This window comes from Cryptomeria japonica, chromosome 11 (genome assembly GCF_030272615.1).
Source record: "Cryptomeria japonica chromosome 11, Sugi_1.0, whole genome shotgun sequence".
In the NCBI taxonomy this organism is placed as follows: Eukaryota; Viridiplantae; Streptophyta; class Pinopsida; order Cupressales; family Cupressaceae; genus Cryptomeria; species Cryptomeria japonica.
Genome location: NC_081415.1, coordinates 519,913,892 through 519,929,994, shown reverse-complemented (window position 1 = coordinate 519,929,994; position 16,103 = coordinate 519,913,892). Strand labels below are relative to the sequence as shown.

The 16,103-nt window shown below is 35.5% G+C and overlaps 1 long non-coding RNA gene across 1 annotated transcript; it reads left to right on the top strand.

The window, feature by feature from the left end:
• The first annotated feature begins 2,193 nt into the window (after nucleotides 1–2,193).
• Nucleotides 2,194–6,323, top strand: LOC131070497 (uncharacterized). The gene is made up of 2 exons (XR_009112339.2): nucleotides 2,194–2,343; nucleotides 5,370–6,323. It is a non-coding gene; the product is annotated as an uncharacterized LOC131070497 (long non-coding RNA).
• Nucleotides 6,324–16,103: the final 9,780 nt, after the last annotated feature.

Genomic DNA, 16,103 nt, shown 5'->3' with positions numbered 1-16,103 from the left:
TTTATCAAGCCACAAGTGACTTTTCAAAAAGCTATGTTTCTACTCAAGGAAATATGTATGGTGAGTATCTTGGGAGCAAAACCATCTATGCTCTTGCACTAAATTATATCGCAAATATCCTCAATCAATAGAACGGGTGGGCTACTACTAAAAGGTGTTTAGTCATGTTCAATGTTTTTGGACATAAGTTCATTCTGCAGTGACTCACTTAAGAGCCTTGTAACTGGTGGTGGAGCCCATTTGTCCTTTTGGCCAGTTACACTGTAGGAACAGCTATACCCAAGGCTACAGCTTTCGCTCTCACCTGATTTCTATAGCGGCTCGAAGGATTTACCGCTCGAGGTCGTTCCCAAGAGTATCGATCCCTTGGCAGGCCTCTCTTAAAAAGATAAAATTTTGAGTGTTACTAACACTTTTCTCTTGCACCTAGGACCACGAAAGCCAAGGGAGAGGATAGTGTGTGTTAGAGGTAGGACCACTCGACTGACTTTTTGCACAAGTGTGCCAAGTACGAAAGACACTTGTTCTTTTTAATCCACCATTACAAATGTGATCTAACTATTTGGAGATGTTGCTCCAACAGCCATGGTGTTCTTTTTAACTTCAAAGGCAATGTGTTTTGTAACTTAGAATTCGGAAATCCTGGTCAACTTAAAGAAAAACATGTTTGCTTGAAGTAAAATTTGTTTTTGCAAAAATCAAAACAAGTGGATTGTTCTTTTTATTTGCCCAAAAATTGAAGTGTGGCTTGTGATTTTTAAGTTTGATGTAAGAAAGAAAATTTGTTTTGTTGATTTTAAGCACCAAAACAAAATATATCCCTAACTTTCAATGAAAGCAAAATTTTGAAGTTTGTTATTTTTTTTACTTTGCAATAAAGAAAGATGAATTTTCTTTTTAAGCACCAAAAACAAGTTTGAGGTTCATTTTATGCACTCTAAAATAAAATGTGAGGTTTATTTTAACTTGTGCAAGAAGGAAAAATGGATTCTTTTTAACCAACTTTTGTTGAAAGAAAGTAAAAAAGAAACTTTTAAAACATTTAAACTAACTCCTTCCCCTGCACAAAAAAATTAGAACCTGCATAAAAGACAATTAGTTAGAAAAATCTGGATGTTTTGGTGGGCTTCTACAAGCCTAATTTTTATTTATTTTTGGTTACAAGGTGATTTGTACAACGTTCTGTTACAATAGTGCTAGTCTGTGTTTGAACAGAGAGGCGCTATTTAACACAAACACACTAAAAGAAAGGGAAAGACAGAGAAGGGAAAAGCGCTGAAACAAGGTGAATAGCACCAAAACAATGTCAAACGCGCCAAAACAATGTCAAAAGTGCAACCTGTGTGACATTTTCAACATTCAAACATGTTATTGGTTAAAAAAAAAAAAGTTGATCTTTGTGATGTTTGGATTCACGTCGGGTTCACCAAATGATGCTCTGCAAAAAGGATTAGGATAATCTTTTGTTGCTAACACTAATGTTTGTTTCTTGTGCTCTTGTGTGTGTTGCCATCCAACAATTTTTCTAATCCTTTTTGCAGAGCATCAGATCTTATATATCAAACAAATTTTTAAAATAGAAGGGAATCATGAAGAAGTTATGATAGAGCATGAGTGAACAATTATTATTTTTGACTATTTGTAGAAAAAATATGAAAGTATATTTATTTATTTATTTTGTAATAAGGATGTCTCAAAAAATTGAAAAACGAATATTTATAGTTTTGTTCATCAAATATTAAATATAATAAATTTGAGAAAAAAAAAGTACACCAATTAATGATAGACCCACAATTTGATAGTCCTTTAAGTACTTTTACTAATTTATAAAAAAATAGAAAGAATATAATTAAATCATTTTAACTTTAACATGTAATAATTTAAAAATTCCAATATGGAGATGCCTAGTGGGCTTTGATTTGACGGCAAACAAATTTTTAATAATAAATATCTATTCAAACTCATCCTCAAATACTAAGACTTATTTTATTTTATTATAAAAATAATATATATTATAATAATCATATAGAAATTTCAGTAGTGTGAAATCTCGTGTCCTTTCATGTGAAACAATTTGGCTGAAATTTCGAGATCGTATTTTACACTAAAAATGCCTGAATACCCCACACGGCCTTCAAATTTAGGCTAAATTGCTTAAAACACCGGAAAATCCATGAGCGAATCAAGGTAAGATTCTGTACATGGTGGCTACACGTGTCGATTCTTCCATTCCTAAGGAAAAGATGCTTGGATTATAATTAATTATTTTTAACACTATACCATTGCTATTCCTGACATTTTCATTATCGTGGTTTGGAGTATGCGAGCTCACATGGTACCTGGGTAAGTATTTTCATTATTCAAGAACATTTCAGTTTTAGCACTTCCTTTCCTCAGATTCTTACTGAATTCTTGAGTAATTTGATGAGCAAGTAACAATGGTATTCTTAAAGTTATGCAAATCTTTAAAATGATGAGACTTTGTTATTATGCTCGGGGATAAACAGATCGAAAAAAGGCCATCATAAAAAAAACAATTGGGGCAGAGTTTGATTTCAGATACATACTAACTAGTGCCTGTGAACGAATGCACATTTACATTTAGATACAGAGGGTTTTATGACCGCTTGCACCGATTCTCAGCTTATTTGCTTCTTTTGGGTGGGAATATAGGTGGCCATCAATGCAGGGTTTGCTAGCAAAGACTCGTGTTTCAGTGTATATTCGGTTCATTACTATAGTTTACTCTAGTATTACTGTTAATGGAGCTGTCAGCCACCTTATTGCACAAGGAGAATTTTGAATCTGGATCACACTTCTTTAAGTGCCCATTACACTATAGAGTCTTTGTTGTAGTACAATATTTCATTTTGTTGTGGAGAATTCGAAACAAGAGTTCATGAAAAGCTAATCTCTGTGTATTAACAGAAGATCTCCCCTTAAACTGGAATGCCCACCAGGTTTTTGAACTTAGGTAATCATTGGGATAAGTGTCCCATCATTCCCAATCAGCATATTGATGAATGGAGCATTGGGGTTGGAGACAAATGGAAGGGAAAGATAATAATAGGTCAACTATGGGCTCAGAGAAACTCAGATGGAAACATGCAGATTTGCAACACTTAAAGGAAGAGTGGAAGGAGAGACTATACTTATTCAGCACCGCAGGGTTGTTGGAGACAGAATAGCACTTTATTATGGGCTGTGTATCATATGGTGACAGCTAGGTCAAAAATGGGGATACCTTAAATGATGATGACATCCTCAGCTTGTTTTGGAAAAGTGAGATTAGTTAGGCTGGGGTCACAATGGAGAGGCATGGAACATAGGATTTCATGAAGCATAAAGTAAATATGCTACAGGATTAGTTAGAATCTTTTTCTGAATAATAAGAGTTCCTACTTTTTAATTTGAAGATTTGAGAGGGTGTATTTGGGGTGCAGCTATAAATTGCCCTACCGAGAGGGTGTATTTGGGGTGCAGCTATAAATTGCCCTACCGAGAGGGTGTATTTGGGGTGCAGCTATAAATTGCCCTACCGAGTCAAGCTTTTTTCTTTTAACTTGCCAATCAACTGGGGTTTTAAAATTTAATTTTCTGAAAAAGCTTTGATTGTGCTTGTTCTCCTAGATCAGTTTGATGAGTGTTCACGGGGATCAACTCACGCCCACCACAGTCTCAGAGGTCCAATGCGATGAAGTGTCAATACTAGATAGTTTCTTGTTATACTCAATTTAGGAACTTTAAGGAAAAATTCTTTGTAGGTAACCCCTTTGAAACATGTTAAATGTCTCTGGAGGTTGCAAAGGGATATAGGTCCTTTCGATGTATCCATTAAAAGGAGAAGAAGGTGATAGGAACAAACCATTTCCTAGGTAACCTCAAAATTAATGAAGTAAAAGGTAAAGAAAACCTGATGATGGATCATGTGGTTGATCTGAAATCTTGATACAAGCTAAATTTCCACTCAGTTTTTTCCAGAAATGCGTTTCTGTAAGATTAACTGTGGAATTCTTGAATCTCTTAAAGAAACTCGCTCTAGGTAGCGCTCTGAGATGTTTGAGAAAACAGTCTACAAATAGGATTCTCCTTATTTTTCACAGAAAAACCTTAATGAAGGAGAGACGAGGATATAAATTGGCGAGTCCTCGAACTGAAGAGAAAACAAATGGCCTTAGAGAGGCAAGATCACTGCTGCTGCATACGGATTCAACCACAGAGAGACGCATTCAGCTGCAGCAAGCCAAAGGATGCGACCTAACAATGTCTAGTCGGTTGCATCGTATCAAAAGCTGCCATTTAACCTTCATGCTTCATATGGGAGGTACAAAGGACAATCTGGTTCTGAGTCATCAAAGGTGAATCTGTATCTACTATGACTGGCTCCTATGAAACAATGCCCCTAAGAAGTCTGTGAGCTCAGATAGTTGAACAAGGCATATATCTTCACTGCAGACGGCTATAGAAAGGAACAAAATTTATCCTGATGAAGGACCATAGAGTGACCTGAAATGTCATTCAGATGATCTTCTATGTAAATTTTTCAAAAATTTGCTCTTTAAGGAATTTAATGTCTAGAATCTAAACAGTGGAATCTACAAGGTGAATAAATGTCATAGAGAAGAAATTAGTCAACATCATGCTAAAGTGCTAGGTAAAATGCAGACCTATAAATGGAAATTTTTCACACCTGTTCTTGCCATTTTTTTCCCTATTTAATGGCCAACATTCCATAAGTCAACTGAAGCCTGGGGGCTGAACCGCACAAAATAGAAATATTTTTTGGCTCTTCTTGTTGATATCTATATACCTATTCTTCAAAGTCTTTGGCAATGACTGCTGCAGTCTTGCATTTGCTTCTTGTTGGAATCTTATCTGTCGTTGCATTCGGGACATTTCTCATGATTGAGGTAATTGACATCGATTTGATCAAGGATGAAAGGCCTTCTGACAACGTGACACTCTATTGCAGCCTTGCATTAAAGGAACAATGAACACAGGAATTTCGTATAAAATTTTAAATGAAAGTTCTGATTCATTTCTTATTTATGGTAATATTCAGTAGGTTCCTGTGGGGTAACTTGGTTATTTTTTAACATTTGACAAAACCATGGTTTTTAGCAATTTTTTTTATATGGCTACACATTGTGAATGATGGAGAGAACAATGTTGACGTGATTTAAAAAAAATTGTATATAGTATATAAGGTCAAATTCTGAAGTGCTTTTGAAATATTGTGTTTTTAATAAATTTGTTTATTCTGTGGTAGTTAGAAATGATCGCTTGAATTTTTTGTTCTATGGTTATTATTTTCCTATCTCATATTGATAAGTTATTTTTTTATGCCTGATAAATTTATTGTAATGCAGATTTTTAAGAAGTATGGCTTGAAAATATTGGAAACAGTCAAGGTCAGCACTGAAGGCAAACATCTCACTCCCTTTTTCTCCTTTGAGCTATTAGAAGGGAAAAAGACTTTGAGGTGAATCAGGAAACAATTCGATTGATTACTTTTAATGGGAAACCTGAATGATTTCACTTGATCTCCAATGAATTATGTATCAAGGACTTCCTCATACCTATTCATATTCAGGTTCTCAATAAATTTTTAACCTTTGAAGTACATGGAAATATTATGTACACACAGTATATCATGGGAAGTAAAAGATACGAAGCCTTTATGATATCTCTTGAGGGAATTGATTGTCTTTCTTGGGTCATCTGTGTTTTCTTTTCCTGATAGCTCAAAAGGAGAAGGAGAAGGTGAGATGGTAAGTGGAACAATCAGAAGTGCCCCAGATTCAGAGGGAAGTCCTGCTCGCCTTTGACATTTGGTAAAAGAAGAATGTTAATGACTAGGAAAATCATTACAAGATGTTTGTAACCTGTGCATTTTGTCATTTTTCCATGTTATGTTATGATGCTCTTCTTTCAATAGAGTGTATAGGGTGTATTTGCTGCATGATTTGGTAGGGCGTTTTGGATCCACTTACTCTAATATCTAACACTGCATATGATTAAGTGCACAGTGTCTCAGTGAAACTAGTTGGAATGCCCTTATCTACAGGAGCTAGTCTAGTTCTCTTTTTTACATGCCAACTTCATATGTGTTCTTGTAGAAGGAAGGAGAATTATAATTGTACATAAGAAAAGCTCAAGTTGCATGGAGAAAATAGCAGTGATCACATCGATCCACTTGAAAATCTCTGTAAGAAAAGTATTTTGCTTGCTTATTTCAGTTTGTATGTTGTTCCAATGACTTTAAACTTCCAATCATGGTAAATTTGTTTTCACATGAAAAAAATTAATCCTTGACTAGCCCATATATGTTAGTATCTATGATTATTTATGTGCAGATTCTGTACCATGCCTATGCTCATTCATTCTTAAAGTTGCTCATATTGTAGGAATTACATATTTATTTTATTTTATTTGTATTTCTTATTTATTTTTTCCTTATTTTGGGTTTCTTTTATTGGTTGTTTTTTGTGCTTTTGTGTATGCTCTTTATTGTCCTTTAGTTTGATTTATTCGTCTATTTTATTTCTTACCTTTTTTAGTTAATTTTTTCTTGTTTGCTCCCCCCTTGGTTTTCGTGTTCCCTCCTTTCTTCATCTTTTTAATCTTCTAGGTCTGCTATCCTCTCCATTTTTCTGCTCTCTTGCTCTCTTGCTCTTTTGCCCTGATGATGGATCATGGTGTTTGATCCGAAACGTTGACAACGTAAAAACTCACACAATCGAATCCAGACAAATAAAAAACATATCAATATGGACTGTGGAAACTTCATGCATTCAATTAAAGGAGAGTCGTTTGACATGAAAAAGGAAAGGAAATGTGCAATAACATAGACAACAGTAAGCACACAAGATTTACTTTGAGCAATCCAGTGTTTAGAAAACTCCTCCAATTCACCATCACCCATGAATAAAGGCTACAAGTTCACAAGACTGGCTTACAACAAACAACTATGACAAGCTCCTTGTTTTACATCCCACAATAAATGTTGTGGCTTACCCTATGCACTGGAATATGAATTCCTCTTGTAGACTATTGATCAACCCACCTTCCAAAACTCGCTTTTAACCAAGGCATGCTCAATGTCAGCATCGAAAGCTCTAAATTCTGTACCAAACCAATAAATCACATTACGATTGGTCTATCATCCAAGCTAGGTTGTTGATTTCAGCTTGTCTTTTTAAGGATGTGTTCAAATCTTCAATCATGACCGAACATGTAATTAGTCTTTAAGGTTCTAGCTAGGTAATGTAGAAAACCATTTTTGTGTTTAGTTGTTTTTGGGACATGTCTGTTCATCTTAAGGTAGTCGTGTTTAGAACCTATCTTTGTAACTTGTTTTCTTAAACAAAGACTTCAGATAGCCTTATTAGGCCTCTCTACTTGCTTGATAGTTTCCAGCTTTGTCCAACTTTCTAGATGACTGTACAATTCTACTTTAGTCTGTTATAAGTCTAGGAGTGATCAAATTACTCATGAATGACGCTCTAAAAGTCGTTCAAACCTCTTAGGGTCTTACAAGCAGAGATACAACAGGAATGAAGTTGATTTACATTACAACTGCATCCAGTTTGGTTCACACTACCCCAACTAGGGGGCTTTTCGTCTCCAAGAGCTTAGTTTTATGAGGGAAGAATTTCACTAGCTTTGGAGTATTGCTTGGCTCACTAGGAAGTGACTCATAATTTCCCCTTTAATTGATTAGAAGCTAGGGAATCAAACTATGAAACTACTATTCTACTTAGTAACTATGAAACTACTATTCTACTTAGTTACCTAAATGATTGTGATTAATGGAGGAAAAGGAAATGGTGCTACACAAAGAAATAGACATTGAAATGTAATCAGCAAGAAATGTAATCAGCAAATGTAACGAGCAAGATAACACAAGCATTTGAGCTAGTAAAACCGCTACGAGAGGTGAAAAACCTAGTTGGTAAGAGCAATTAGCTAGAGTGTATTGCTCAATATAGACAAGTACAAAGAGATTTGCAATCCTTTGTCAAGCACATCCGTACTACTTAGAGATATTGGATTTGATTCTTCTCTTGCTTCCCCCTTCTTTGGACCCTAAGTGGTTCTTATATATGTGCTATAAAATTTATCAAGAGACTTAGTGAGGTGCCATTTTTTTTGAAATTGAATCTATTTTCAAGAGGAATGTGAATATGTGACATATTTAACTATTGGTGGCATATTCATATAGTTTTGGCCTTGCAATATGTTGAAGTTCTTTACCTCGGTGTATCACAAGGATGGGCTCCTAAGTAAAAATGAAATTTCTGAAAATATGGATGTCCTCGAGACTTGGGGATGGTTGGAAATGGCTCCACCTTCGAACCTCCACTACCACCACTAGGAAAGAGATGTCCTAGGGACATATCTCTCAAAGAGGGGATGCTTATGAGATGTCTCCCTTGTTGGTGATGTTGAGAGGATTTCTAGACATCTTTGAGACTTTAGGGAAACTCCCTAAGTCAGGTTTATGAGACTATTGACCATCCCTTGTGCCAAATACTTCCAAAAAGTAATTAAAAAAAATAAAATAAAAAATTTCTTGATGTTTGTGACCCCAAATCTAACCCTAAAAGTTTATGGGCTTTATCAGCACTTTCAGCACTCAATTTTTTTTATAAATACACCTCACATTCTCTCTTCAAATCACTATCAAAGCTTGGAAGCATTGACCAAGCCTGCAAGTGTAATATTTGCATAGGGAGAATGAGAGCATTAAAAGGGGGAGATCAATATCAATAAGAAAAGAAAGTGCCAAGTTTATAACCTAGATTTAGAATGAACAAAAGAAAATAAATGCAAATTTAAGATCCTTATTCCAAGCTTAAGAATACCTTAGATAGAGTAAATGAATAATGCAAATGTAATGAAAAATAAGTAAACTAGTACCAAATACAAACCTTGAATGTGTTGGATATGCTTAGATGTTTTATGTGGAAATGTTGGTAGTTCTTCAAATTAATAGCATGTACTTATGGATTGATTATTCATTTGTGATTTGACGAAGTATTGAGGATTGATTTATTTATAGATTTTTGATTGAGGAATGGTGAGGATTTGACCTTGAATGAATGATTGAGATTGATTGAGATGAGTGGAGAATCTTTGCTAACTACGAATAATCAAGAAGATTTTTGAGTGTTCCAATGGACTCTAAAATGGGTGAGGATAATTAGTTTTATTTATTTCTTTATTTTGTCTAACTACTTGTGCATGGGTTTAAAAAAAAAAAACAATATGAAGTTATGATGGAATATTAATGGATAATTAGATTTTTTATTGTTTATGAAGAAATAAGTAAAAATGAATTTATTTATTTATTTTGGGAGAAATGGACAAGTATTAGCATAATTAACTAACATGAATAATTTAATCAATTAATTGTGGTAAATGAAAAAGTGGAATTAGCATAAAATGAGGAAATGTTGACATGGTATTAAGATGCAATGTTGGGCATGACATTAGAAGGTGGTGAGAAATAAGTGTACATTTTATCCTCATTTGAACTGATGTGAAGTAATGATGTTTAAAAAAAAAATAGGTATAGGTGCCTAGTGGGATAAGATAATATGTTTCAAGTGTTGATATTTTGATTTTATGATTGGCTAATGATTTAGGATGCCCCCTCGAGGACAAGTAGGGTTGATGAACACAAGGGTGGTTTTGAAATGGGTGAAAGAGATAAAATGGTTAGGGATTGATGGAAGAGATAGATGGGCTATGGTCTTAACAATGGGTGAATGATTAGTGATAATGAAAAGATTTAGTTAAATGATGGAAATATTAGTGATGCATGAAAGGGAGATGCAAAAGATGAATGATTCATGAATAACGGGGATAAGTGAAGTGGTTATATTACTTTTTTGGTTGTTCAGAAGAGTTAGATACAATAAAGGGTTAGGTAAAATAAATATGATGGAGAATAAAATACTTCGATTGTTAAGGCATGTTATGAATCTTGCATGATGTTTTTGTTGAATGCACTCGGATGCTGAGATGGGGAGGTGAATCGACATTAACGCAAACCTTAACATCCATTTGCAATTTAAACATTAAATTTGATCTACCAAAAGAAAGAACTGGAAACAAAGCATGCACCACACAAGAACACCAAATTTTTTGTGGAAAACCCAATGAGGGTAATATATATGGACAAGTTACAATGTTTGTTTTTAGGCTCACTGCCCAAGGAAGCCCACTACTCCTTGATGAACTTGTTGAGCAAGATACAAAGAAATATGGACCTATTGAGGTGACACACTATATGCTAGCCAGATACATGAAATACTAAATGATAAAAAACTAAATTGCTATGAGAGAAGCATTTGCCATATGTGGATGTTGTAGTCCTTTTTCACACAATTACTCCATCATACTAACTTCGATACTTCATACTCAAATGATATATTTCTTACTTGATACCTTTCATAAATGATTTTTTTCCCCATAAATTCCCTCCACAACAACCCAAAGCACCAATTAGGTTGGCTCCAAAAAAAGACCTTTAGATGAAATGTGTAGTATTACATAGGTTGGCTTCAAAACACATGCAAAATGAAATGGAATGAGTTGTGGATTAACTCAAAGCATAAAACATCCTCAAAGGCAAATAGAATAGGTCAAGATCAATTGCAAGTGAAGGAAGCAATCCTATCAACCCAAACAATACCAAAACCACAAAAAAATGTTAACTATTTACCTCTATGCCACCAAAGAGAAACCAAAAACTTCATGCAAACCAATAATTGAACCATGAAGATGATCCAAAACATGCCTACAACCATCTTCTGAAGTAATTGATCGTTACGTGTTGGTGTAAATGAACAAAATCCATTGGACTAGTAGAAATAGAGCATCCCTGACACTCTGTGACACATTAACTCTTGAGATATAGCATTGTAGAGCACTGATTCATTTGAAGCACACATGGATGTACCCATAAACCTTATTGATCACATCCCCAAGTCCACACAATAAAATCTATCCATCCAGAAGAATGTAGAGCATTTTGGTAAACCTCTGAGACATATCACTCCACTCTAGTTGCATACTTGAGAACAATCAATTATAACTCTTACTGCTGAGATGTATATGATTGAAATCCTGAAAGAAGACTCCTTATGGTCAACCAAACTAAACTCTAGATCTACAATACTAAATCTTGCAATGTAGAGGAATGCAAACTAAAATGTAGATTAACAAACTTAGGAAAAATGCACTGTTTGACCCTTAGACAATTTTCCCAAAAGCACAAGTATGAATCTAGACTCAATTGTCAACCAACTAACTCCTTGAACTTGTAGACATCAATCAATGCAAGTGTATCCCTCAACCAAAGCATAAATCACATGTGACAAGCTTAACCATGTACATACCATTTATCTAGGCATACTGCCATAGATACATTTGTTGGTCTTCTGGACTGCCATGCATGTCTTCAATCATGTAGATCCATCTCTTTATTTGAGTCAAACCATCTCTCTCAAATACTAAACCACCTCTTTCAAATGTCGAACCATCTTTCTCAAATATCGCATGTCAATTACACATCATTTTTCAGCCTCTTCAACTATCTCCATCCATCTATACACAAGTATGCAAGGACATCAATTTGTCATAAAGTTGACACTAATAACAACACATTCAAGTTGACATCAATGACAACAATATGTTGCATATATTGCTAACAATCTTCCCCTTTGTCATTGATTACATCTTTCGTTAGGATATCTATCTATCATAATTGCATTCCATTACTCCAATCCAAGAGTAGATCTGATTTAAGGAGTGACAAACTACATCAAGGCATCTCCATATTATGTTTCAATTATGATTTCATGATAGATTTGATGTGACTTATTATGTTATTGCATCAACACATGGAGAACTTATCTTAAGAGCATTGCATCACTTATTGAAGGTATAATCATCTACATTCAAGTATTTCATTTTTAGATCTAGCATTTCCCTCAAAAGGAAAGCATTCTAATTTAATTCAATTCCATTTTCAAGTTCAACAATTATTTCAATTTCAAAGTTAATTCCTAAACTGGGATTCGACCTAGGTAAACCCCCATCAACAAACAAATTTCTGTCATTCTTTGTGCAAGAGCCATGAGCGAAGAATTTGGCAAAGTAGATGATGACAATCAGATTCAGCTTTTGAAGGTGCGAGAAGCAGAGGACTGGGTCACCTCACACTACCCGGTCCCATGAATTTCTAATGAGCTTTTGATAGGAGATTTTGTGTGTCATTCTGAATCCAAAACAACTTCTTGTGTCTACATCTGAGTTGGAGGACCAAATCACACCAAGCACCCCGATCCCACACTTTCAGGCCAAATTTTCAGTCCTAGGTACTGATATGTTTTATATCCTCAAATCGAACTTTACAGCTCTGCATGAAATTTGGAACTTATTGTTATTATTATTTTATGTCAATTTTCCGTCATTCTCTCTAGATCTAGCATTCAAACTACATCTTCTCAATTGCATCTTCAACTCAAACAAAAGGGAACTGAATCCAATTTGCATTCAACCTTCTTCCTAATAGAATTGAGGTTGGATCTATTGGGTTTGTTTTCCTTTTAACGTAATGGGTGCGAAATAGGTCTTTTTGCTAGTTTACATAGCTAAATTTGTGAAACCTTATTTTCATCCATTACATTTTGGTGAACCCGACTCTTCTTACACTTGCATATCTTCTATTTTTAAATCTAATTTCATTGCATACATTGAGTGAACATTGCTTTGTTTGCATCTTTATTAATTAGTATGGCTAATGAACATCTTATTTGATCATTTGATTAAATGGAGTTATCTTCTTTTACTAGTTCAATTTTAAGTTATATTTGAGATGTTGATGGTGTTCCCTTTCATGCATATGATGATAACTTAGCTCTTCCTTTCATACATAGCTATGATTTACCCTCTCTCAAATTTGATCCCACTCATCAAGACATTGTGGTGCAAGAAGAGACTATAAACAGTTCTTTCAAAGATCTCTCTCCCAAGGATGAAGCTTTAAAGAATGATGTTCATCCTTCTCTATACCTTCCCCATGAAGATCATTTGGTGCAAAAAGATGATATTGTGGCTATCCTTCTTAATGATAATGTATCCTCTTTTCATTTGAATGACCTTCCCTCTAGAGATGAAGCATTAATGAGTTATGTTTGTCCCTCTCCTAAAGTTTTTCTTACTCATGAAAATACCTTGGAGCAAAAGGATGATACCCTTTCCCTTTATGACAATATTTACAATGCTCTCTCTCCTAAAGATGAAGCTTTAATGGACAAATAATCTAACCAAGACCAAATCAATGCCATTCATGTTGTTGAAAAGCCTAAAATTGTTGCCCACCTTCATCAAGATGTTCCTCAACCTCAACAAAAACCAATGACTGTTGTTAAAGGTGGAGTGAATCTGATGAATACTAAGAGGGGGGGTGATTTCGTATGCCAAAAATCTTTGCACTTAAACACTTTGCAAGACTAACAGTAAACCGGTAAAATAGTTTAGCAAACAAGCCAGTTAGCACACATGCAAACCAAATAGCAAATAATGCATTCACCCACAGAAGCACAAACACTATAACACAAGATATTTGACGTGGAAACCCAAATGGGAAAAACCACAGTGAGATGGAACTCAAAAGTAACTATCTGCAGAATAGGAACCAGACCGGTTAAGGTCTTACAATGTTCTTTACTAGATCAGATCCTGTTAGGAATCTCAATCTCTGTTAGGAGATAAGTCCGATTAAAGACTACCTTGCTAGAGGATTTTAGATCCACAGATGTGAACCACCTTGTTAGAGGATTTACAAAAGGCTTTTGGGCCGACCCGGTTAAGGGCTATAGACTTGTCGAAGATGTGAGTAATCAACAAGTGAGTGATCTAGCAAATAGCACAGATTGCTTGATTAGATCCTTGATAGCTCGTTCCTAATGCATTCCAGCATTACTTCAGTCTTCTATACATTCATACTCTCTCTGACTCCTCAACCACCTTAAACCCTAGCAACAACATCAACCTCAACAACAACCTAAAACCCTAGACATGATGTCCTTATAAAGGAATCCAATTTCATGTCAGTCCAATAGGATTACAATACAATTTTCTAGGTTCAATGTATCTAGACATATCTAGTAACATGACACAAAAAGGACTGTTAAAGTGTTGGCACTGTCAAACAATCGGTGGATGGTAACTCATCACAAAATGTCAGTTGGTAACTCATCACAGAGTATTATTGGTTCATACAAAATACCGGTTCAAGCAAAATGTCGGTTAACGGTTTGACAAAATGAAGACTGGGAAATATGTGTTCTGCCGCTTTGATCCCTCATACTGCTTGAGATCCTCAAACCACTTGGGGTTAATATACCGCTTCAGATCTGTAAACACTTTCTGCAAAACACCAATAGTCTAAGGACTATTATGCATCATACCAGTTGGAACATGTATCGGTTGAGCTTTAACTAATACATACAAAAATGATCTCAATGCAACTGTGTGTCCATCAATGACAATCACAACATAATCATAAAAAATGCCAACAATCTCCCCCTTTGGCATTGATGGCAACACTTAGGAAATTTTGACATCTAAGTGTTTTACAAAAATATGTCAGAATCAAAATTACTCCCCCTAAGCATATACACTATCCCTTTTGCAGAAAATACAATGTATACTACTTCTTAACAGAAATAACAAGAAAGTATAAATCAAAACATTCAAAATTTATACTTCTCCCCCTTTGCCAACAATGACAACAAAATATTATAGATTAACACCTGTGTCATTAGGATTAAAAGAATAAGAGTTTATGACAATAAGGAATAAAACTTGTCAAAAATAGATTTGAAGTCCTGCAAAAATTGTTTCATAGATAAGGACCAGGACTCAAGTAGGGAGGTTGCCACTTCTTTCTCTGTCTGCATCTGGGAGACCTGTTCTTCCATGGCATCTAGTGTGCTCATCTCCTGTGTTGCCGTTAAGGCATCCAGATTAAGATAGGACTTCTGAAGTATTTGCAGATGTGGGAGTAGAACCAGTTGTAGTTCCTGCAAATCTCGAGTCCGGTTGCTTATTTCCAACTATAATTTGGCAGACTGGATGTGAAACTGGTGAATGGTTTGCCCATAAGTTGTAAAAGAATCGTATGGCAGATTGAAGGTACTCATATACAACTGCAAGTTAGATTGAAGCTTTTGCTTCTGTGCAAGCACATCGTCATAGAACAGATGGGGTTGGAAAATCTTGCTGAGTAGAAGATTCCCCTCATCCAGAGCATTCCTTATATCCTTCTGTGCTTTTTGCAGTTCAGACCGGAGCTCATTAAGCTTCTTCACCAGGGCAATGTTGAGAGCCTTTTGATGCTCTTTCTTGGCATTTGCCTCTGCTACCTCCTCTGAGCTCTGCACATGATCATCCACTACAGTGCATAGGAGCTTCAGTTGTGCCAATGATGAGTTAGTACTGGGGAGGTTTGTACCGGGTAACAAACCAGTAAGAGTGTCCACCGTAGCTTGGATCACATCTTCCTCCTTCTTCCTCCTTAACACCTCAAGGCGTTCTTGAGCAACCTTGATGCTCTGCAGTAGCTCCATTTCACTTGCAGACTGGAGGTCAATGGGACTAGTGAGGTCAACCGGTTTGTCTTGATGACTGGTTGCCTTAGGTGTCTCCATCTGTGTGCTCTTTGCCACTTCAGCTTCCTTGTTCTCCTCTGCCTTCTTCTTCTCCGCTTCTTTTCTCTTTTCGTCTTCCTTATCCTCCTCTGCATTCTTCTTTTTTGCTTTCTTCCTCTTCTCCTCTACCTTATCTTCTTCTTCCTTCTTCTTTTCTACTTCCTTTTGCTTCTCCTCTTCCTTTCTCTTCTTCTCATCCTCTTCCTCTTTCTTCTTCCTTGCATCTTCTTGTTTCTTTTTCTCTTCTTCCTCTTCCTTTCTTTTCTTCTCTTCTTCTTTTCTCTTTTCTTCCCGTTTCTGTTTCTCCTCATCTTTTTCTTTCTTCTTCTTGTTCTCTTCCTTTTTCTTCTCCACTTCATCCTTCTTCTTCTTCTC